The 25,012-nt window shown below is 43.0% G+C and overlaps 1 protein-coding gene across 2 annotated transcripts in view; it reads left to right on the top strand.

Moving 5' to 3' along the window:
- Positions 1-25,012, top strand: part of CHRM2 (cholinergic receptor muscarinic 2) — a 169,692-nt gene that overhangs the window by 44,581 nt on the left and 100,099 nt on the right. For both annotated transcript variants that reach the window (XM_053405918.1, XM_053405917.1), the window contains exon 3: positions 13,872-14,010. The gene's annotated coding sequence lies outside the window, so the exon portion shown is untranslated. The remainder of the gene's footprint in view (positions 1-13,871; positions 14,011-25,012) is intronic.

The following is a 25,012-nucleotide window of genomic DNA, read 5'->3' as shown; positions in this document are numbered from 1 at the left end:
ATAAGCGCAGGAGGAATCTCCCTCCTGCATATTTTACACCAAGTTCAGGTAAATCAAAGCCCCAAAATCAGAGAGATATTTGGAAGGTGAGAATTCCATAAGCACCTTTAGAAATGACAAGTGTACCAGTGCAATGAATAAACACATTAAATTGACTCTTCTCGCATTCTTCGCTATATCAGCCACTTTAGGTAGGCAGGTCTTCAACAATGATATTCTGTATTCTATGAGCTCTTTCTCTGTTTGCTGAGCTTTATGTAGTGGAAGTGACACCATTGATGCACAAGCAGAAGGTATAAGCTGGCTTCGGGGAAGCTCAACAATAGCAGAACAACAACAAAAATCCCACTTTGGTCTCCTGAAAGAATATGCGGCTGGTTGAACCCGTGAACCAGAGCATAGCTCAGTGGTAGAACAGCTGCTTTGCATGCAGAAGGTTCCAGGTGCAAACCTTAGCATCTCCAGATAGGGCTGGGAAAAGTCTCCTGCCCTGAATCCTGGACAGTTGCTGCTGGTCAGTGGGGGCTGTACTGACCTAGATGGACCAATTGATCTGGCTTTGTATAAGGCAGCTTCATTTATATTTTGATGCAGGTTCTGCCTGGCAATTCCTCAAGCTAAATAGCTGATGGCTTTTTCTTTTCTTTTTGAAAACTACCCGGTCTCTGCCATCCAAGTCTGTTCCAAATGATCTAGACAGCACAGCTTTCTTATCAGGACTGGCCACTTCATTTCTGAATTCCTTTGGCATTCTTGGCTGTCCCATCTAGGACTTGTGACATGGTTGCTTGTTTAGTTTCCCAGATTTTTCCATCACCTTCTCTTGAACACCTCAACAGCTATCAGTGAGTGTATTTTTAAAAGAAGGCAGAAGGGTATAGATAGCCCTTCCACATCCTCTGCTCTGTGCCAAGATGCAAATAATCCTTAGTTTTCTTTCTGTTTCTGTACCTCCTTAAGCATGCTCATCATTTTTTTATTTTGTTTTTTCCTTCCTTCCTTCTATGCATTATTACTATGGCCAATCAACCCTAGACAGCTTAGGCCCAGCCTATCTGAAAGATCATATTATCCCATGCAAACCTGCCCAGGCTCTGGGATCTTCAGGGAAGGAATTTCTCTCTCTCTCTGACCACCCTTAGAGGCAGGCTTGGTGGGGAAGCAGAGGAGAGGGCCTTCTTGGTGGCTGCTCCCAGACTTTGTTATTCTCTCCCTAGAGAAGCTAGATGGGCTGCTTCCTTGTCCTTCCACTGGCAGGTGAAGAGTCTTCTTTTCTGACAGGCCTTTTTTTTTTTTTTAAAGGAAAGTATAGTGCTGTGCTGCTTTTATTATCTGTATTTTAATAGATTTCTTTGTTATATTGTCTTAATTCTATTTGCTTTTTAACGATGACCTTCTGTATGCTACCAGCTTTTTGTATGTTATCTGCATTGCTTTAATTGGTGCAATCTGCTTTGAGTTCCAGTCTGGAGGGAAAGGCAGGATATAAATAATAGAATCATAGAATCTTAGAGTTGGAAGGAACCCAAGGGTCATCTAGCTTTAGCAGGAATCTCAGCTAAAGCATCCATGACAGATAGCAAAAACCTCCAAGGAAGGAGAGCCAGTGTGGTGTAGTGGTTAAGAGCGGTAGACTCATAATCTGGTGAACCGGGTTCGCGTCTCCGCTCCTCCACATGCAGCTGCTGGGTGACCTTGGGCCAGTCACACTTCTTTGAAGTCTCTCAGCCCCACTCACCTCACAGAGTATTTGTTGTGGGGGAGGGAAAGGAGAATGTTAGCCGCTTTGAGACTCCTTCGGGTAGTGATAAAGCGGGATATCAAATCCAAACTCTTCTTCACCACCTCTCGTGGGAGTCTGTTCCACTGCCAAACAGCTCTTACTGTCAGAAAGTGCCCCCCCCAAAAAAATGTTAAGTCGGAATCTCTTTTCTTGAAGCTTGAAGCCACTGCCTCAAGTCCTACCCTCAAGAACAGGAGAAATCAAGCATGCCCCTTCTTCCATGTGATAGCCCTTAAGATATTTGAAGATGGCTATCATATCTCCTCTCAGTCTCCTCTTTTCCAGGCTAAACATACCCAGTTCCTTCAAGCACTCCTCATAAAGCTCAGTTTCCAGACCCTTGATCATCTTGGTTGCCCTCCTCTGCACTAGTTCCAGCTTGTCAATATCCTTCTTATAAAAAAAAAAATAATAAAATAAAATAAAGAAGAAATGCAGCAACATATTGATGGTCTCAGTTGTCCTGGAAGTACTAATGTTATGCAATATGTTGAGGTGATGTCAGCGTAGGAACCTGGGCAGTTGCCTTAGGCATTGCCCAAGGCCAAGCTCATCATACCAGCTTAATTTATCACAGATCCACTTTTGATCCTGATTATCCACTCCATCTCCCCCCACCAGTTTAACCTTAGAACAACCCTGTGAGGTAAGGTAGGCTGACGAGAGAGTATGGCTGGCCCCAGTGGGTATGAATTTTGGGGCAGGCTTTTGAAAGAGAAAGGAAATAACAAACTGATGCAGAGACACCTAAGGTTGGGAAAATGAAAACCTGAAATGGACAGATTCCTTCACACCTATCTGACCCTCTCTTTCACCCTCTTAGAGAGATGTGGGTGATATAATAATGAATGAATTGTAGAACAGTTTACATCATTTGATAGGCTCGCCATCACCCTCCAAGATGTACATTCACATTTGCTTTGAATTGGAACTCTGTGTGTATGTTGTTGAACTCCCCTTCCTCAAAAGCAGCCATATGAACAACCTGAGCCTCTTATTCTGCTTTGACATCTTCTCTGGCTCCGTGAACTTAAATATAGAGTAGAAATCACCATCTCCCATTTATTAGACTTATGTTTGCTTTCCGTGAGCACAAGGTACTTGACATATCATGCTTCTCACTGGGTACCAGGGAATTAGAAGTATGTTCCCCCCCCCCCCATGATGTCTGCTAGCATCCTTTCCAAGCATCTACTTTTCATCCAAGGTTTCAGAGTTAATAAGAATAATGATTATATCCTGTGCTTTCTTAATGTCCTTGGGAGAAGGCAAGGCATATGGCAATTTGCTTTACAGCCTGTTAAACTGGAGGTCGAATAACTTTGTAATTCTGTGACTAGACCTCCAAAAGACTATTTTGTACAGACTTGAGCATCCTTGACATGACTATTTTGGCCCTGACAGCTAAATGGAACCTCCATATTCAGAGGCAGTATATAATGTGTGAGGTGGTGGGCGCACAACAGAGCTCATGCCTTCATTGCCTAGAAACTAGAGTGTTGGGCTAGCTAGATCTTTGGTCTGATTCCGTAGGGCTTCATCTTGTGTTATGAGACTCCCAGAGGTGTTTAAATCAACCACCACAAAATTTCTATTGCTTATGGTTGCAAACGTTTGCTTGAATCTATGTAGATAATGTCTGGTGAAATTTCCAAAGCTGGGGGAAACTGAGCTTAGTGGACCTGTGTGTGTGTGTGTGTGTGTGTGTGTGTGTGTGTGTGTGTGTGAGAGAGAGAGAGAGAGAGAGAGAGAGAATGCTCTCCATATCTACTTGCCCTTTGCTGTAGCTAGAAGGAGAATTAATAATGCACAATTAAGAGGGTATTTAGGGACGTGGGTGGCACTGTGGGTTAAACCACAGAGCCTAGGACTTGCCAATCAGAAAGTCGGCGGTTCGAATCCCTGCAACAGGGTGAGCTCCCGTTGCTCAGTCCCTGCTCCTGCCCACCTAGCAGTTTGAAAGGACATCAAAGTGCAAGTAGATAAATAGGTACCGCTCTGGCGGGAAGGTAAATGGCGTTTCCGTGTGCTGCTCTGGTTTGCCAGAAGCGGCTTAGTCATGCTGGCCCCATGACCCGGAAGCTGTACGCCGGCTCCCTTGGCCAATAAAGCGAGATGAGCGCCGCAACCCCAGAGTCGGTCACGAGTGGACCTAATGGTCAGGGGTCCCTTTACCTTTACCGTTAAAAGGTTATTTGCACATGGGTTCTATGTGTACAACTGATCAGACTGAAGAAGTATTCTTGGTTTATAATTTAGGGTGCAGAATTCAAAAGGGTTTTATCATAGAGTGGAAGCCCTGCCTTGCTTGTTTACCAGTCATGCTTGGAAACCTGTACTGCTTCTCCTCCAAAACAGACAAAGCCCAATTCAAAGCTGCATAAGACTCAGTTGCACGTCAGATGATGGATATTGGGGATGCAGCAGTGTCTAATCCTTCCCTCTACCAAGTTTCCGAACCTCTGTCTCCTCTCCCTCTCACCCACCTGCCTGCAAGGGCTCTCTCTCGCACTTCCTCATGTAGTCCTTGAGATTCTTATTTCAAATAAAAGCCCAAGATGGGAGGAGAGAGAAGCATCTCTTCTGCCTCCACACCATCCTGTTACTTCTCCAGCACTAAGGAAAGTAATTGAGATGGGGTGGGAAAGGTTTGGAGGCAGACTGGAGGGAGAACCAGTAGCGGCTGATGCTTGTTGGGAATGATGGGCTGGAAGGCAGGGAAGTCAGCAGTAGGTAGGGCTAACAGAGGTGGAGCCAATAGAATCTAATAGCAGGTGGAGCTGGAGTGAATCAAAGTGGAGCCAGGGCCAATGACAGGCAGAGGTACAGCCAATGACAGGTAGTGTCAGCTGATTCTAGTTTTGTCCCCACCTTTCTCCTCTACAAAGGCCAATCCTGAAACTATGGAGGAGGAAATTAGCAAGCAGTGCCACTCTCTATAATTTTAGGTAAATAAAAAGGCAGGCAATTGGGGGCTTGGTGAGGGAAGACAGAGGTTGCTGGGGCAGTGTCATATCTGCCATATTGGGCCAGCCTCCACTGGGGAGGAAATGACGTCTTCTTTGGGTTGGGTTGAAATCTAAGCCGGAGAAGAACTTCCAGGGTTGTGATGCTTGCCTTTTATTTGGGGCAAGCTTCATGAAGCCATCGAGACACCTTATTTCTGATCCAGGAAAGACAGCATTTGGTGACATCGCTAGCCTATACTTCAATCAAATGGGGCTGGGGGCAGGAAGTATTTGGGGGCAGGGATGCAAAAAAGGGGGTCTGAGGTTTTTTTTGCTCTCCCACTTCCCTTACTCATTGCCTGGCAATTCTCTGTCTCTGTCCCAGCGGCATCCTTTGCTACCAGTATGTCCGCTTTTATGGCTTTAATGATGCATTCAGAGCTGGCAAAAGCTGTCAGAGTGACATTAAAGGGGAGGCCGAAGTCAATCTGTGCGCTATATTTAACCTGACACTGTCAGCTGAGGGCCGGCACTTGAGCCTCTGTGGCAAGAAAATAAACCGGGCACCTCACTTGTGATCATCCTCCCTATCTTCACAAACACTTAGTAGTCCTTTTCTCTTCTTTTCACATGGGAACAGGGAAGACAGAGGGGAGAAGCTTATAGGTAACACCAGAGCTGGGCGTACAGTGTGCTTCTGACATTAATGATAACTGACCTGTTTAGCTGTCATTAGGGAGGGAGAGAACTGGAAGGGCTCTCCGTTCAGTTCTCATTAAAACAAACGTAATTTGCCAAGGCTCATCCACTGGGAGGGAACTTAGAGGACTCTAGCAGAGAAGTCATAGCATAAGAGAAGAAAGCTCCTTCAAGAAGAACGTCCAAATGTTTTATCTGCCCTGTGACCTCAAATCCATCAACATGCAGCAAGAGGTGGCGATGTCATATTGAAGCAACCAGGAGAAAAACAGAATAGAGAAATGATATATCACCACTTTTGAAAACAGAAAGGACATTTCTCATGGAGATAATTAATAGAACCATCGGTCTCTGGTTAATGTCATGTGTTTGTGCTTAAGCCTGTTCTGTCTCATTTCCATATTCATCTGTTTTTGAAAGAAACCTGTACAAGAAGCTGTGTCCAATCCCTTACATCTCTAGTTGGGATTGGGGAGACTCCTGTAGGAAATCCCAGAGAACTACAGTCAGTGTAGACAATACTGAACTAGATGGACCAATGGTCTGACTTGGGATAAGGCAGCTTCTGTGTTCAACACACACACACACACACACACACACACACACACACACAGGGCCATCTTACCCATAGAGACTAGTGGCACGGGGCGCCATGGCGCCAAGTTCTGGAGGGCACCAGGTGAGAGACCAGGGAACACCGAACGAGTGCGCTGATTGAGAGAGGGTGCGTGCGCTGCTCCCGCCGAACATCAGCTGGGTTTTTTCCCTTTTAGCCTGCAGGCGCCAAATTCTGTGGGATGCCAGAAGGCTAAAAGGGAAAAAACCAAGCCAACTCTCAGCGGGAGCGGCGCACGCACCATCGCTCACTGAGCACACTCATTCAGTGTTCCCAGGACTCTCGTCTGGTGCCCTCCAGAACTTGGCTGCCCGCCTCCTCCAGCCCTAAAAAAAGGTTGAAAACTCTGGGGGGGAGGGCACCGGAGGGATCTTTGCACCATGGCACTGGATATGCTTAAGACAGCCCTGCACACACACAATTGCTACGAGGCAGTGGGCCATTGTCACACAGCTCTGACCAAAAGGAAGTTCTCCTAATGTTTAAATGGAATCCGTTTTCTTACCATTTCCATCCATCAGCTTTAGTTCTGGCCTTTGGCCAAAGGCTTCACAGGGGAAAAAAGGATTTTCAGGAGGGTTTGGGAGGAAGAGAGAAGTGGTACTGTGTGGGTGTTGGGTTGGGAGTCTCAAGAAGAAGCTCAGCAGTAGAGCACCTGCTTTGTATGTCAATTCAATCCATGGAAAGTCCAGGTAGGACTGAGGGAAAACCTGCCTGAAACGCTGGAGAGCCTCTGCCAGTCAGTGTAAGTTATATTGAGCTAGATGGACCATTCGGTCTGATTTAGTGTAACCCAGTTTTTTATGTTCTCAGCAAGGAAAACTTGATTTTTTTAAGGTAGCAAGACGGTCTGCATCTCATGTGTAGGCTCCACATGAATCAGGTCTTGTATCCTAACCCTTGAATTTGACTGAGTTTGCATTGAAAGGCAATCTTCCTAATTCACACTTTACAAAAATAAAATAAAATACAGGAACCAAAACACAGTCATTCTTTGCAATGTTCGTTCCTGTGAATTATTGCAATGCAGTAGTCCAGCCAAGTAATGAGTGTGAAGATGTAGCCATTCTTTGAAGCATTGATTAAAATGCACACATGCAAATGTGCACCACAGCAAGGAAAACAGGTTTGCAAAGAGGTGCAGATTAGGGAAAACTACTTAGTAAATGATGAATGTTAGGCGAAAATTGCACTGAAATGCTGCTGAATTTGATGAACTGAATTTAAGACTAGGGAAATGAGAAAGGGAGGGTGAAATTCACTTATCCCTATTATTGGAACAACATGGCAGGGCTTGGACCTTAGAAACCTGGTGCCAGTCAGAATAGACAAGGAGACGATACTGAGCTAGACAGACCAATGTTCTGACTCAACAGAAGGCAGCCTCTTGTGTAGGAGACCTACAGGCAGCTGGTGGTGGCAGAGTTGCTAAGAGAGAGCAGATTTTGTGAAACTGATGAAGCTTCCCCCTACCCCCACCCCCCAAAATACCCCATAAATGTCCAGAAGAGGTGTGCATTGCACAATCACAGAGGGGAAATACAGCCTTTCAAATAAAATAATAGGAAAGAAAAATGGTTCACGGCATGATGGGGACATTGTCAGAAGAAGTAAGGACACATTTTTGTTGCTAATGCTCAATTTTCTTGCTATCAGTTGGAAGGTCAAGAGATCAGGGCAACCGCTGCCAAATGAACACAACAGGAGGATACTTGCAGGAAGAGGATGTAGTGTGAAATGCAGCTTCAGATTTTTATATACAGTGGTACCTCGGGTTACATACGCTTCAGGTTACATATGCTTCAGGTTACAGACTTCGCTAACCCAGAAATAGTGCTTCAGGTTAAGAACTTTGCTTCAGGATGAGAACAGAAATCGTGCTCCAGCGGCGCGGCAGTAGCAGGAGACCCAATTAGCTAAAGTGGTGCTTCAGGTTAAGAACAATTTCAGGTTATTTTTTTTTTTATAATATTTTTATTAAACAATTTTTATATTCATACAAACAAAACATACATAAACAAACAGAAGACAAAAAACAAAACAAGAAACAAGTACCGTTTCATGTCCTAATTTCTTAAACCTTTCTTCCTCGACTTCCTCATGCCTCCCGTTTCTGTATTCCAAATTCTAATCAATTGTTCAGCAAATCTTCCCTTATTTTACTATAAATTTAAGCTAATCATCCTTATTCTCCTTGTCTTAACCATTACTAATAGTAACCATTTACTTTAATCCAACATCATTCTAACTGTCATTAATTTTGTAATATTTCTTTAAGTAGTCCTTAAACTTTTTCCATTCTTCTTCCGCCGCTTCTTTTCCCTGGTTTCGGATTCTGCTCGTCATTTCTGCCAAGCCCATGTAGTCCATCACCTTCATCTGCCATTCTTCCAGTGTGGGTAGATCCTGTGTCTTCCAGTACTTTGCAATGAGTATTCTAGCTGCTGTTGTAGCATACATAAAAAAAGTTATATCTGTCTTTAACACCCCCTGGCCGACAATACCCAAGAGGAAGGCCTCTGGTTTCTTGGGGAAAGTATATTTAAATACCTTTTTCAGTTCATTATAGATCATTTCCCAGAATGCCTTAATCTTCGGGCACGTGCACCAGAGGTGAAAAATGTACCTTCCTTTTCCTTACATTTCCAACATTTATTGTCAGGCAAATGGTAAATCTTGGCAAGCTTGACTGGGGTTATGTACCACCTATAAATCATTTTCATTATATTTTCTCTTAAGGCATTACATGCCGTAAATTTCATCCCGGTGGTCCACAACTTTTCCCAGTCAGCGAACAAAATATTATGACCAATGTCCTGAGCCCATTTAATCATAGTTGATTTAACCGTTTCATCTTGTGTATTCCATTTCAGCAGCAAGTTATACATTTTTGACAAATTCTTAGTACTGGATTCTAACAGTTCAGTCTCTAATTTTGATTTTTCCACCTGGAAGCCAATTTTACTGTCCAATTTAAACACTTCATTTATTTGATGATAATGCAACCAATCTCTCACCTTCCCTTTTAATTTTTCAAAGCTCTGCAATCTCAATTTGTCCCCTTCCTTTTCCAGAATTTCCCAATATCTTGGCCATTTCGACTCCATATTTAACTTTTTAACTGCCTTAGCTTCCATTGGCGACAACCACCTTGGAGTTTTGTTTTCCAGCAAATCTTTATATCTGACCCAGACATTTAATAGTGCTTTTCTGACAATATGGTTTTTAAAACTTTTGTGCGCTTTAACCTTGTCATACCACAGATATGCATGCCACCCAAAAATATTGTTAAAACCTTCCAAATCCAAAATGTCTGTGTTTTCAAGAAGCAGCCAATCTTTTAGCCAGCAGAAAGCTGCCGCTTCATAGTACAGTTTAAAGTCTGGCAGGGCAAACCCCCCTCTTTCCTTTGAATCCGTTAATATCTTAAATTTTATTCTGGGCTTCTTGCCCTGCCAGACAAATTTAGATATATCTTTCTGCCACTTCTTGAAACAGTCCATTTTATCCATTATTTGTAATGCTTGAAACAAAAACAACATTATTGGCAATACATTCATTTTTATAACTGCAATTCGGCCTAACAAGGAAAGCTTCAAGTTTGTCCAAATCTCCAGATCTTTTTTCACTTCTGTCCAAGTTTTTTCATAATTGTCTTTAAATAAATTCACATTCTTAGCTGTCATATTCACACCCAGGTATTTCACTTTTTTAACCACAGTCAACCCCATCTCATTCTGAAACCTTTCTTTTTCAATCTGTGTTAAATTTTTCTCCAATACCTTAGTTTTTAACTTATTCAATTTAAATCCTGCCATTTGACCAAACTCTTGAATTATTTCCAAAACTCTTTTCGTACTAGCTTCTGGCTCTTGTAAAGTAAGTACTAGGTCATCTGCAAATGCTCTCAATTTGTATTGTTTAGCTCCGACCTGAACCCCTTTAACCAACTGGTCCTTCCTAATCATATTAAGCAAAACCTCCAGGACCGATATTAAAAAGTAATGGGGAGATAGGGCACCCCTGACGTGTCCCTTTTTCAATCTTGAACTCTTCTGTTACCACATTATTTACAATTAATTTTGCTTTCTGTTCAGAGTATATTGCACCTATACCATTTTCAAACCCTTGGCCTACCCCCATCCCCCGGAGGTTCTTCAACATGAAACTCCAAGATATATTGTCAAAGGCTTTCTCGGCGTCCACAAATATCAAAACAGCCTTAGTATTTATATTCACTTCCAGCTTCTCCAAAATGTCAATTATATTCCTTACATTATCCGACAAATGCCTTTTCGGGAGAAAGCCCGCTTGGTCCCCATGAATCTCCTCCATCAAAACTCTTTTCAGTCTCTTTGCTAAAACATCAGCAAAGATTTTGTAATCCACATTTAGTAACGAGATGGGTCGGTAGTTCTTAAGTTGAGTCTTTTCAGTCTCTGTCTTTGGTATAAGTGTAATGTAGGCCTCCCTCCACGTGTCTGGTGCCCTTCTCCCCTCAATGATTTCATTGCAGACTTCCTTCAAAGGTTGTATAAGCCCTTCCTTCAAAACTTTGTAATATTTGGAAGTCAATTCATCCGGTCCAGGTGATTTGCCCAACGTCGTGTTTTGAATGGCATCTTCTATTCAATTTCAGGTTAAGAACAGACCTCGGAACGAATTAAGTACTTAAAAAAAAAATTCTTTTTTTAATGTGTTTTTATGCACCTTTCCCACTACTATACACAGTTTAATGCATTTCTAGGGGGTTGAGAACTGCATCTCAAAATGTGGAGAAGTACAAATTTCTAAGGTTTGCTACACAGAATCAAATTTCTAACGTTTGCTACACAGAATCAGGTGGTATGCCTTGAGTCCCATTTAATCATCAGAGCTGATGAAGCAAATTTGTTTTCTATTGCTCTAGAGCAGCGGTTCTCAACCTGTGGGTCCCCAGATGCTGTTGGACTACAACTCCCATCACACCTAGCTAGCAAAGCCAGAGCTCAGGGATGATGGGAGTTGTAGTCCAACAACATCTGAGAACTGCTGCATTAGAAGCAACCGTCTGGAAAGACTCTTCATTGGTTCAACAGCAACATGCAGATTAGAAGGTTGCAATTCACCTTGGGAGATTTAATCCCTTCTCCTCCTTGTCCCCCTGCCTGTTTATGCTGCGTGTTTGAGTCAACAAATGTCTTTTCTTCTGCTGCCATGTGTCACCCCTTCATGCAGATTGTGGGAATGTGTACACCCAGCAATCCCATTTGTGTGGGAGAGACCGTGTGTTCCTCTGGAACAGTTTCTCGGTGTCATTTCTTTGCTTTTTGGCAGTTGCTCAGCTTTTTGTTCTCACCTTTGGATTGAAGGCCATGTAACTCAGCGCCTGAAGCCTGATTAACAGTGCATAATTAAAAAATGGGGTGGGGGGATGCCAAAGCCAATATATACAATCTGTATAGATGCTCTGTATTATGCTGTTTATTTGCCAGTATTTATAGTGGGGCAGTGCACTTTGCAGAATGGGAGAATGATGCTGACTTAAGTTATTTCTTCACAGAGCAGTCTTTATTTATTACTTTTATATCACACCTTTCTTCCAAGAAGCTCAGGGTGGCATACAGAGTTCTTCCCTCTCCCCTACCATTTTATCTTTATAAGAACCCTGTGAGGTAGGTTAGGCTAAGAGACAGCAAGATCACCATGTGAACATCATGGCTGAAAAGGGATTCAAACCCTGGGTTCCCAGATCCTAGTCCAATGTTCTAAGTGCTACACCACAATGGGAACCACCCCTGTTCAGTGTTCAATTGGCCCTAACAGATGGGAAATTTAGGAATCAATTTAAAATTACTGGGGGGTTGGGAATCAGAGCTTGTTTGGCAGTGGGAGGTTTATTTTTATTTTTTAATGTAAAAATATTCCTGAGCTGCTTCCAAATGAAACTGATGAGACTTTGCATATCCCTCCTTTTGGGGGGGGGTTAGCTCTGTTTCATCCTCAAAATGTGGAATATGGTCCAGGATCAGGGCCACCATGCTTAGGTCAATATAATATCCCCCCTTGTAATGGTTTGGGTGGGTTTCACGGACAAGTCAGAGATTTCCCAGAAGGTCGGCAAAAATGCCATCACAGGCCATTGCGAAGTAGAATAGAAACAAACTGTTCTTTTGGAAGGTCTTGGCAGTTTTCTCAAAACTATATTGAGAAGCTGAAATGGAGCGTTGGAGAGGGGACGAAAAGTTGAGCTGTGTGATTTATTCATTATTTCCTAAAACAAGTTTCTCCGTTTTCCATCTTGAGCAAATTGAAGAGCTGAACCCAGGAGTGAAAAATGGTGTGATTTTTCAAATCGCCCTGTGGAGACGAATGGATGTATAACTTACGGGACTGCACTTCAGCGGCTGGCAAAGGTTAACATCTTCCTCCTTAGGGGGTGGGGGAGGAAAGGAACAAGACCTTGTTTTACCATAACTTGGGTATGATTCATACAGCATTGGAATGAACAAAAGCGAATAGCAGTGCAGCCAAAGAGTCATGTTGCTGGCTTGTAAAAATGATATAATAGTTCTTCTCGGTGAATGTGAAATATTTTAATTGGGAAACTTGTCGAGCATTCTTTTGCCGGGTTTGGTAACCTTTGCCAGCTGAAGGGCCAGAGTTCCTCCTGGACAACTTTCTGGGGGCCACATGCCAGTGGTGAGTGGAATCAGAGGCAAAAGTGGGCAGATCAACATATGTAGATGTAACCTTTGCACGGTATGCTAGTTTCTACACTCTTCCCTCTTTATCTTTCGTCCAGGTGAGCAAGAGGCATTAACAGAGTTCACTAACATATTCCAGCCAGGCAAAAACTCTCTGAGGTGCTGCCAAGGGGCACCTGGGCAGAGGGTCTGTGGGTAGGGTGAGGGGAGAGCCCTATGGGTCAGACAGAGAGGCAAAAGTTGTGGAGTGGACATTCCCAGTTGGTGCATGAACCATAGCTACCTGTTGAATCTCTGTAATTTTTATATGACAAATATATGTGTGCATTGTCCCGGGGGTGGTCTAGTCCATGTTCAGGCAGGAATCTCAATTGAAGCATCCATGAACAGCTGGATAGTTCAGTCCGTAGAGCATGAGCCTCTTAGGTGGAATGTACACATATATAAAAAGCGCTATGAAAATATATATTTTTTTAAAAAGTTTTGAAAAATACATTGATTATTGCATAGCTCACTGTTGCCATCTAGTGTCACGTTTGCATATTGCACTTTGCAACACATTTAAAATATTTTATTTGCAGCTGTATAGCTGAGTCCTTAATCTCAGGGTCGTGGGTTTGAGCCCGACATTGGGCAAAAAGGTTCCTATTCTGCAGGGGGTTGGACTAAATTACCTTTGTGGATCATTTAGTCCTTTGCAGTTCTATGATTCTATGACAGGTGGCCATGCAACCTTTGCTTAAAAACCTCCAACTCTGTCCTCACTGATAATGGGCCTAACAGGAAATCCACGATGGTGGCCATCACTACCTTTTCTGAGAGCAAGTTCCATCGTTCGGCTATGCACTGTGTGAAGAAGTATTTTATTTTGTCTGTCCTGAATCTTCATCTATTTGGCTTCATTGGATGTCCCCAAATTCTTGTCTAATGAGAGAGGGAGGGGGAAAATATCTGCCCACTTTTTCCATGCCACACATAATTTAATAAACTTCTACTATGTCATCCATCTCTTCCTTGCCTTTTCTCTAAACTAAAAAGCCTCGAATTATTGCATCAATGGCATGTTGCAGAATACCCACACACAAACATAATCCATCTGGAGGGAATCTTAGATTCTACATTTCCCGCCTTTGCTACAGGTGATGGCATCAGGAGAACAGGCGATGCAGCATTGCAGGAGAGCAGCATTCCCTTCATGCCTCCGGTTGGCTTAGAAGAGGCCAATGATACGCCTGACAAGCGGCTAGAGCACTGAACATTGAACCCAAGTCTCCAAAGGTAAAGGAAGGTTTCAGTTCTTCTTTGATTCTAACTAGGCAAGTGGGATGAATAAAGATGAAACGCTTCCCCATTCGCTTGAATTCTTGCTGCCCTTCTTTGAGGGCTGGCTGGCTTGGTGTGTTGTTATGGGGGAGGGGTTAGTACAAGGTGGCAGCAAATGTAACTGGGATATCCCAGGAGTGCGTTCCTGGCTTTTAAAAGAACATTTCACTGCAGCAGTCTCGGGGACAGCATTTTCTCTCATTATGTCACATTTCTTTCCCATAGCCAAGGAAGGAAGGAAGGAGAATGGATGATTAAGTAGCAATGGAAGGTGATGAGAGTAAATAAGGCAAAAATCAATTACTTATTTTGATGGCTCATTTCCTCCCCCCCCCCCTCACAGGTTGCCCCATATATTTGTTTTTGGTTGTTTTGCTAATTAATGAGCTTTCTTCCTCCCACTGAGCACTGCTGCAAAGTGCCATCGCTGTGCTGCAATATTAAGAGATTACATTTTTAAAGAATCATCTAATGATTTAGCTAACTTCCTATACTGGACAACATAGATTTGGCCCTTGTGGGGAAACCCCACTTCCTCATCTCTTTTCAAGGCATCAGTTCTGCCACTCCAAGCATGGCTCTTTCCCCTCTCTGAGCTAGTGCTTCAAACCTGTTCCTTTCTCAACATCCATGTGCCTGAGAACATAGAATTCCAACATAGCGTTGGAAGGGACCACAAGGCTCATCTAGTCCAACGTTCTGGAAGTGCAAGAACGTGACAGGACTTGGTGCAGTCAGGCAGAGGCAAGGCTGAAAGAAGGTGAGATGGGGAACAGTAGCAGAGTCACCTTGTTGTTCAGATTAAGACAGCAGCTCTAACCCAGAAGTTTTGCTGTGGATTGCTTTAACGTACAATTAATCTACTCTGGCCTATTGATCAAGTTCAAGAGACTTTCTTTATTGCCGGGCTAGTTACCCTGTAGTACCCTTTTTTGGCCAGAGCTTGTGGTGGCGCTCTATGTAACATCCCATGCATAGGCCTTGTGGGTCTGAGTCCAGACCAATTGGTTAGCTTTCTTCTGGTAGAGTATCTTGGTTAAATTGCAAATGTAAATTGAGGAAGATAACTGTGTTTCGGGGGCTTTCTCCACCCCCAAAAAAATATGTTTAAGGTTATGGTCACTCCCTTGCTCTTCAGCCAAGTTGGCCATTCATTAAGCTTTATTCTCTCAAAATATTGGTGGGTATCTTCTGTAACCATTCATGTTTGTCTTCCATTTCTGTGTCGACTTCTTTGAAAAATTCAGTGACAAAGCAGCCTAGGTATTCCCTGCTCATTCTCAATGTGTGTGTACATCTAGGATACCACGCATTCTTTATACCTCACTTGTTCGCCCGCCATGAAGTGTTTCTAACACATCAAGGCAGTTTTCCCCAAGCTGGTGCCCTCCAAATATTATTGGACTACAAATTCCATCAGTCCAAGCATAACCAATGGTCAGGGATGATGGGAGTTGTAGTCCAAAGCATCTTGAGGGCATCAGGTTTGGGAAGGCCAGATAAAGGTTTCAGTCAGGACAGGATGTTATGCCATGCTGCAATGTAAACACAAATAAATGTCTATACCTAGTCTGAAAGCTGAGCAATTTGTCTATCTCATACTTCCCACTGCTACAGTACCTTAAAAGTTTTATGCTGAAGAAGTACAAAGTTTGATCAGAGTTACAAAGGAGGTCAACAGCAGAGATCTGATTAGCTCACCCATTCCCTGTCCTAAGTTACTATCCAGTTAATAACTCACAATATCTCCATATCTGTATGTCAGCCAGACTGACCTATAAGCCACCATTGGACTTTAATCTTTCCTTTATGGACTCAGAAATCAGAAGCTAATACTTCTCCCACCTAAAGAGAGAGAGGAAGGGATATTTAACAACAGAAAACTCAATGAAAGCCTCTGTGTTATGGAAAGCCTATGTAATGGCATTAGGGGTTGCTTGTGCGTAAGTTACCTCCGCTCTGGGCTAGGTTGCCTGGTTAAACCATTTCTCGCCGGACAACCATCCACTCCGTGGCTGTTCAGTCGCTGGCAGAATCCGTCAGTGGGTGTTTCTTGAACTTCTTCCAGCAAAGAAGTTCTTTGACGCCAAGTCTATGCCTACTTTCCCTGCGCGGAAGTCTTCTGCGCAGGGTGGGTGTGGGTAGCGGAGGACCTGTGCTCTCCCCGCTGGTCTCCAGCAAAGAGTCCTGGAGCCCTCTCTCTGATTCCCCCCTCCGCCCCCCTTTATCCCTGGTGTTACGCTGATTTCCTTCCCCAGCTGATGAGTCCCCTCTCTCCCTGCTTGGCCCTTCTCTGGCATCGCTTGGGAGACCTGCCTCCACTTCTGGCTCCGATGTCAGTTCCCTGACAGCCTATTAAGTAAAAAATGTATTTTAGCCAATTAGCAAGGGTCAATGAGTTATCCTCACAAATCTGGTAGTGGGGGAGTGGAGGTGGGGGGGGTGAGTTTAAAAGTAGTCAAAAAATTATTTAGCAATGTATTTTATATCCAGATCTGAGCAAATAATGGATCCTTGCAGCCAGATCATGTGACGTTAACTTCAGAGGTTGCCAACCTTTCTTAGCAGACAGACACATTTGCAAAGTGGAGAAACTTCTGTGGCTAGCAGACACCCACCCACACACCAAGTCAGACACACCAGAACCTTTTCTACTGGCTACAAAAGAATGAATGCTTCTTGCATGCCTAATTTCCGTGAGAGGAGCAGCAGAAGGGACTACAGCTGTGGGCACTGGCCAATACCCTTGTGGGTGCATGTGTACCTACAGGTTTGATGCTGCTGACTCCTTGACCTAATTTATGGCTTGGAGCTCCTTTCCTTCCGCATATTCTTCCATTCTTCCCTAGCAAACTGATCCATGGCTGGAGACATTAATGCATCTGGATACCAGTAGCAGCAAACCATGGGGTGGGGTGGGGGGCTGCTCTTGTGCTTGGGTTTCCTAAAGATATCTCCATCTCCTCAGAGTATTGCGAAAGAACAATGTCAATCAACATTTGATGATCTCCTTCTACCGGTCCACAATAGAAAGTGTCCTTTCATACTGCATCACAGTGCTGTATGCTGGTTTGACATCAACTGGTAGGAAGTGCCTACAGAGGGTGATGAATACAGCACAAGATATTATGGGCTGTCCCGTGAATCTGCTGGATGAACTAGCGGAAGAACTTTACCTCAGGAGAGTGAGGAAAATTCTCAGGGATGATTCACACCCTGGCGGGCACTTTCTTGATCTCCTGTCCTCAGGCAGAAGATATAGAAGCATGATTAGTTGCACCAACAGGGTAAAGAACAGCTTCTATCCATGGGCTGTTAGGCTGCTGAATGAAAAGATAACAACAGGGCAACTGACTTTCGGGTTTGGTGGGTGTGCGTCAGTAAACAAGGGGAATTAAGACCAAGAGAGCTGAGTGGGGGGTGCTTGTGTAATCTCACTGTATACATGTTGTACAAGTGACAATAAAGTATTTCAATGTATCTGGAAGGCCACTGTGAGATCAGGAATGCTAGCCTGGGTGGGCCTTTGTCCTGATCCAACAAGCTCCGATTATGTTCTTAACATACCCCACCTATTTTCTTAGGCTCCAACAGGATTCAGATACTCTGCATCATGTACAATCCTCTCTTGCTTTCTATCGCTTTTTGGTCTAGCAGGGGAGAATGCTTTTGTAAGCCCTCCATGCACATGTGATGGTGGGTGGGTGGGTGTTGCTGTTACCACTTCACATGGGTGGGCTGACTCACACAATTTATATAAAGAGAGGCTTCCTGAACTTTTGATTTGGAGGTTTGGGGAGTGGCTCTGATAGCCTTTGGGGGCTATCTCAGGGGCTTAATTACTTTCCCTGGAGACTTGGGAGCTTACAAAATTGTGACGCCACCCCTCCTTTGCAGTGCGTCGTGTCTAGGACAGAGGGTTTCACATAATAATTTTTCACATAATTTTCATACTTCTTGGACCTCTCATTGAAAATGAAAAATTCAACAGGAAAAACTTCAAACTCAGCCCGTGATTGCATGTATTAGTTTGTTTGGTACTTAATTATATGCAAAGTGCGGTGCCAGTAAACCTGCATGAAATAACATTACATTTTTCTGGTTGCCACTAGTTTTGATTTATGCTAGACCAGAAGTGGGGAAACCTCTGGACCAAAGGCTGATTGAAGCCCGCCAGGTGCCCTTATTTGACCCATGTAGTTGTTTTGGCTAAGCCACAGCCCTCATATAAAAGGTCAGGTGTGAAGCAGGTAAAGATGTAGCTTGGTCAAAAGAGACTTGCAAGTCCTGACAATCAGCTGATTGTGTGGGGAAAACCAAGTTGCCTGATGTTATTGTGAAGTCAGGCTGCTGACAAGGGACTTAATTTGTTCTGGACTTAAGTACTTAATTTGTTCTGGAGGTCTGTTCTTAACCCGAAACTGTTCTTAACCTGAAGCACCACTTTAGCTAATGGGGCCTCCCGCTGCCGTCGCGCGGCCAGAGCACAATTTCTGTTCTCATCCTGAAGCAAAGTTCTTAACCTGAGGTACTATTTCTGGGTTAGCGGAGTCTGTAACCTGAAGCATCTGTAACCTGAAGTGTATGTAACCCAAGGTACGACTGTAATATTGTAGGTGAACCAGTTGCACTGGAATGAGTAGGATTTCATTTCACTTTGCCTGACAAGCAGACCAGTGTGACTTTTCCCTGGGTGTCTACATTGTCGCTTAATAGGGGCTTGTAACTGGTTGTGAGTGCTGTGTTGAGGGCATCTAAACAGCTTTAGGTTGGCCACCACATGTGTGTGTGTGTGTGTGTGTGTGTGTGTGTGTGTAAGACAGTTAGATAGGGATGTGGTGATCACTCACAGGCACTTTTAAGGTGATGGGGAGGGCCTTAGGTTTGTTGCTCAGGGTGGTGGGACCTATAGGATTCCTTCCAAGGCCAACTATTCCATTTACCAGAATCTGGGGGCCTGGAGGTGGGCTCTCAAATGGTTAAACAGTCATGCCCTCTTCCCAAGGAATTGTATCTCTGCGAGGGGAATGGGGTTCTCTCAGTGTAACCTTGAGTTACAAATGCCTCAGTTTACAAACGCCTCAGGTTACAAACTCCGCTAACCTAGAAGAGTTTTTTCAAGTTGAGAACTTTGCCCCAGGATGAGAATGGAAATTGTGTGCTGGCGGCGCAGTGGCAGCAAGAGGCCCCATTAGCGAAAGCACACCTCTAGTTAAGAACAGTTTCAGGTTAAGAACGGACCTCCGGAATGAATTAAGTTCATAACTAGAGGTACCACTGTACTTTCAATAAACAACAGTTCCCAGGATTTTTTTGTGGGGAGCCATGACCGTCAATTGCAATCAACTGACTACGCTTGTAGGATTACAAGAAGTTTTGTAAGGAGAACTATATGAAATATTGCAGGGAAAATTTATGAGAATGGATTTTAAGTTATGGGCTGTTGAAAGTAATAGTGGAAATAATGAAATGCATGGCTAAGTGATGAAGGTTGAAAATCATTAGATGTGGTTGATGGAAGTCCTAGGCTTATAGCCAAAATGTTGTATAAGATGAGAGGAGATGTTATGTTTTGTTTGGAAAATATATATAAAAACTAATATATAGATAGATGATAGATGATAGATGATAGATGATAGATAGATAGATAGATAGATAGATAGAGGCACGATACTGCTTTTAAGGCATAGTGAAGATGAGGCCCATATTGTAAGCAAGCCATGGGAGACTATGGAACACGTTTACTGCTTATATCAGGGATGCGGAACCTGTGGACCTCCCTCCAAGCGTCTTTTCATCTCTGACCACTGACCATGCTAACTGGGTCTGATACGAGTTGCAGTCAAGCAACATCTGTTGTTTTTTAAAAAATAATATTTTATTAAGTTTAACAATAGAAAAATAGGACGATAAAAACACACACAAAAAATAAAACACAACAATACAAACTTTCACAATACATAAAATACAAACATTTAACAAGAGAAAAAAAGAACAATCAACACACAAAAAATAGAATAAGAAAAACACAAATCACTCTTTTCTAATTATTGATCTTCAATTAACTTATTTTCCTGACTTCCTCACGCCTCCCTTTTTTATATCCCTTTTTAACAATTAGTTCAGCAAATTCGTATCCTACTGCTTTATCCTTATATCTTTTACCTCCCAAATTTCAAATTTTTATCTCTTATTACTAGAACCCCTTCATTTTATTTCAATGTCATCAGCATTCATACATTTTACAATACTTCTGTAAATAAATTTTAAATTTCCTCCAATCTTCTTCCACCAACTCTTCTCCCTGGTCTCGGATTCTGCCAGTCATCTCAGCCATTTCCATATAGTCAATTACTTGCATCTGCCATTCTTCCAAGGTGGGTAATTCTTGTGTCTTCCAATACTTTGCAATGAGTATTCTTGCTGCTGCTGTAGCGTACATAAAAAAAGTTCTATCCTTCTTTAACACCAATTGGCCAACTATGCCCAGGAGAAAGGCCTCTGGTTTCTTCACGAAAGTATACTTAAATACCTTTTTCATTTCATTATAAATCATCTCCCAGAAAGCCTTAATCCTCGGGCATGTAGTCAAGCAACATCTGAAGCACCACCACTGGTCCACATACCTGGCTTACATTAAGACAGCCGTGTTAACTTGTGCTTTCCATTCTTTCTGGTGCATGAATAAATGTGTATGCACTTTCACTCTTCTGTCAAACAAAAGGCTTTTCTTTTAATCCTAAGGGGGAGGAATATAATAAACCCGGCTTCAATAAGCTCATATGCTTGATAGGCTTAATCCTGTGCAAGGTATTTGGTTATATCATTATCATTAATTTTATCCCTTGCTTACATTTACATAAGCTGAAATACTTAAAGCGTTATCAGTTTTGTTTCAGAGGTCTTTTAAAAATGATGTTTTGTAACGAACTATGTAGCTATGTAGTTAGTTTGAAGATTTGTAAATTTGATGGAATGTGTGTCTGTGTGTGTGTGTGTGTGTGTGTGTGTGTGTGTATATATATATATATATATATATATATATATATATATATATATAAATGTCTACTACAGATATAAAATGTAGAATATAGAACAGCATTATTATTCAACTCAAATATTCAAAATTAATATTTGTTCTAAGATCTATGAGCTTTCTGAGATCTGATAAGGTAGATGCTTGCCTCTGACACTTGATGTATTTTTTAAAAGTGCTGTAAGACTCTGTTGTCTGAGGGCTGCAGAATAACACATCTACTCTGCTAGAATAAAATAAGCAATGGTTATAGCTTTTTACCAGCCTAACTTAGTTGTTTGAAGTGTTGAAATACACAAAGCTTTCTCTGTGGCCCAGGTGTTTGGTACAGAAATCAGATAAAATCGATTTACCTTCCTGAACATCCAGACTTCTTGGCTTGTCAACTGATTGTTCTGAGAACAAAAAGAGGGTGTGTGATGTCCCCAAGTTGCAGTTTTCATTTGCTGTACCATTTCTGGGAATTAAAAAGAAAAAAGAAAAGTGCTGCACAGAAAGATTGTTTTCAAAATGTCTACCTGAAAACTGAACAATGGTGTGTTGAGAATCTTGGCATATCTCTGCCTGATTAATGAAAATACACATGGCTTTTTTTCTTTTTTCTTTTAAGAATCTCTTGTCCAAGCTATGATGGGAGGAGGGTGTCTTAGTGGATCATTTTCATGGGCGAGCGCAAAATCACATAGTCCACTGTTGCTTCTTCTAAGAGGTTTCAGAATAATACAATATTGCAATGTACATCAATATTGCCCCATTTCGAAGGTTCATGGGTTGATTCACACAAGTGTGCGCAAGACCCAGGGGGCACATTTTCAAGACTCATAATGCCAACTTGCGCATGCCTACTCAGAAGTCTCGTTCCGTTCAGTGAGACTTACTCCCATGTAAGTTTGGATATGGATTGCAACGTCAGTGGCTCATTCAGCTTACTGCGATGTGTCTGACCTATCTCTGTGGACAAAATATGCTTGAAGTCTTTGTGGGGGGCCGAAAAGAGGCCATTTTTGCAACTGGCACAAGTAACTTGTTGCTTTTGATGGCTGCTGCACCAAAGTCTGGCTGGTGTTTATTCCAAGGTGTCCTCCTTCTTTCAGGGTTGCCCATGTGTGAGTCAAAGCTTGACTTAGGTTGGCTGTGTGTCTTACTTTACGCAGGAGAGTCTTCTGTTTGAAGGAGTCCTCTATTTGAAGGGCTGTCCCATCCAAGTCAACTCTCATGTAGGGTTGCCATGTTTAGAAAAACGAAGTTTTTGAGCTATTTTTAAGGACATTTGTCAAAATATACACTTCTGACATTGGTTGCCATACGTCCAGATTTTCCCGGACATTTCAGTGATTTTCGCCCGGATGCTGTTTACAGCGGCCAAATCCTGGCTGTGTCTGGGAAATGGCAAACCTATCTAATGATGAGGTTCCCCTAGAAGGGAGAGCCAAAGGGAGACTTGAAATTGCCATGACTCACCTGATCACAGCCTTGGCCACTATGGGGAGATGTATTATATTTATTTTGAAAATTATAGTGATTCTACTAGAGCAAGGACTTTTGGCTGCGCAATGAACCTTCCCCACTCTCTCCTCTCTCCACATGCCTCCTAAATCTGCTCTGAGTGGCCCACCACCCCAGAGCAGATTTGGGAAAAGCAAGGGGGCATACATGGGGGGGAAAGGAGGGGACGTTATGGTGAACAAACAGAAATTCTTGCACTGGGGAAGCACTTTGCTGGATCCTGCCTGTAGTAATGATTCCTAAATTTGTCACTCTGTGTCTAAATTGTTGTGTGCACCTTTCCTGCAAATCAATGTCAGTTTTTGTCCTCTTTCCCCCCAACAATGCTTAAATGGCCACCCTGATTTGACTCCTCGTCTAGAAAACACACACACACAAAAGCTTCAGGAGCATAACTCCCTGCTCAGGAACAAGAGATCTACAATAGATTGGAAGTGTCAGTTTCTCAGAGAAGAGAAGAAAGACGTGAGACCACGAGAGATCTGAAGAGTGATTGTGGCTTCATTACAATGGCTGCTTTGCTGCTGAAACAGGTTATTGCCTGTCACAAGTTGTTTTTATTTTCTAGCTGCTGGCTGGTGCAGGTCTTGTCCTGAAAATAAAAGCAATCCATCCTTCCCCCCACCATCTTTTTAGGTTTTTTATTTAAAAAATCTCATCACTCTTCCTCTGCTCAGGGTTGATAGAGTCTTGTGCATTTCCCCACCCCAGTTCAGCTTCTCTCCCTGTCTCTCTGTTATACAAAAGAAGATGGGGTGAGCTAGAAGATTGTGACTGTTTCCTCCAGGTCTGCCTACTGTGCTGCATTAGCATTGTGTTCTAAGCTATGCAGACAGTATAAGGCAGTGGTCACCAACATGGTGCCCATGGGCACATGTGTACCCACTGTGGCCTTCCCGGGTGCCTGCAGGGTCCCTGCTGCCCACTCCTGCAATCCTTGCAAGAAATATTCTGTTTTGGCCCATGGAATAGGTTGTGGCATGCATATGGCTACAAGGTTTGCGTGGGGTCTGTGTCTGTTTATCCACTTTGCAAATGTGCTCATGGATCCAAAAAGGTGGGTGACTTCATGGGTACAGCACTGTACTCTTCAGCCAAAGCATGAGCAATCCTGAACAGATCAAATTCCAAAGTAGCAGGTACAAAAGCAATTTTAGATTAGCTGTTCATTAGATATGCTTATACCCTGTCTCTCCTCCCAGGGCAGGTAATGACTGTCTTTAAAATTCAATCTAAAAAAATAACTCAACTTCAAAAATGCAGCATCAAGCAAAGCAACATGTTTCCTTCGTAGCAGTATGCCACTAACAACTGGGTGCCTGATGAAATGAGAATGTTTTAAGGTGGTTGTGGGGACAATCTGATCTCGGCTGGGAGTTCCATAAAAGGGGAGCCAGCAATATGAAGTTCCTGCACCACCATTCCACTAGGAAAGTGTCTAACCTGCATTCTTGAATTGGTGTTCTCTTTCTCCTTCTTCCCCCTCTTTCAAGATGGGAGTGATTGCATCAAGGTTATTGTACCGTTTGCACATGTGCTTCTATTTGGTGGTAAAGCATCAAACACCAAGAGAAATTTGCTTTAGCTATATCACATCAACACTGGGGTGGCGGCGGCACATGTTTTATACATGCCCATTTGTGTGCCAGTAATGTGGAAGAGGGAGATAGGAAAGAACTGGGAACCAGAGAAGGGGGACTTGTGACCTTCAAGATGTAGTCGGGCTGAAATTCCTATTATCCTTGGCCATTGGCCATGCTGGATGGGGATGGTGGGAACTGGAGTCCAAAAACATACCCAGGGCCACAGGTTCCCCATCTTTGCTGTAAACTGCCTGCAGTTCCTGTGTACATACAAAATTCAGAAATTAAAAAAGAAAGAAAGAATAGAGGATTCCAAAAGCATCATTGTGCTCCGGAAGCAATTCATAACTCTGAATTCAGATGAGAAGAAGTTCAGAAGCAGCCATAATCTGAAGGAAGTCCCAGAGTGAGCGTGCCAGAGGCTTCTGGCTGTCCATTGTTTGAAACAGAATATTGGCTAAATGGGCCTACATTAGGTTCAGAAAAGGCAATTTCTTATGTTCTCATAATTATACTGGGATTTAGATTTGCTCTCCAGGCTATTGGCTTGGGGCCAATTCAGATGTTACATTATGAGCAAAAAGAGCAGAAATAAGAATTTTCTTCAGGGCTCTAGTGCCTTTTCCACTAATGAGCTAATATGTGAATCACAGAAATACAAAATTCACTCATGGTACTTCTGAGCTGTGAATATTCCGGTTCACACACCTAAATGCATACAGCCTTGATGACTTACCTAAGGATACATGAGCGGCTCTTCTTTCTCTGAAAGGGGTTGAGCCTTTGTGAGTTTGACTGGCCCTACCATTAGGGAGAGTGAGGTGACTGCCTG

Source organism: Podarcis raffonei, chromosome 10 (genome assembly GCF_027172205.1).
Source record: "Podarcis raffonei isolate rPodRaf1 chromosome 10, rPodRaf1.pri, whole genome shotgun sequence".
Taxonomy (NCBI): domain Eukaryota; kingdom Metazoa; phylum Chordata; class Lepidosauria; order Squamata; family Lacertidae; genus Podarcis; species Podarcis raffonei.
Note: the sequence above shows the minus strand (reverse complement) of the source record. Positions and strands in the feature narration are given on the sequence as shown.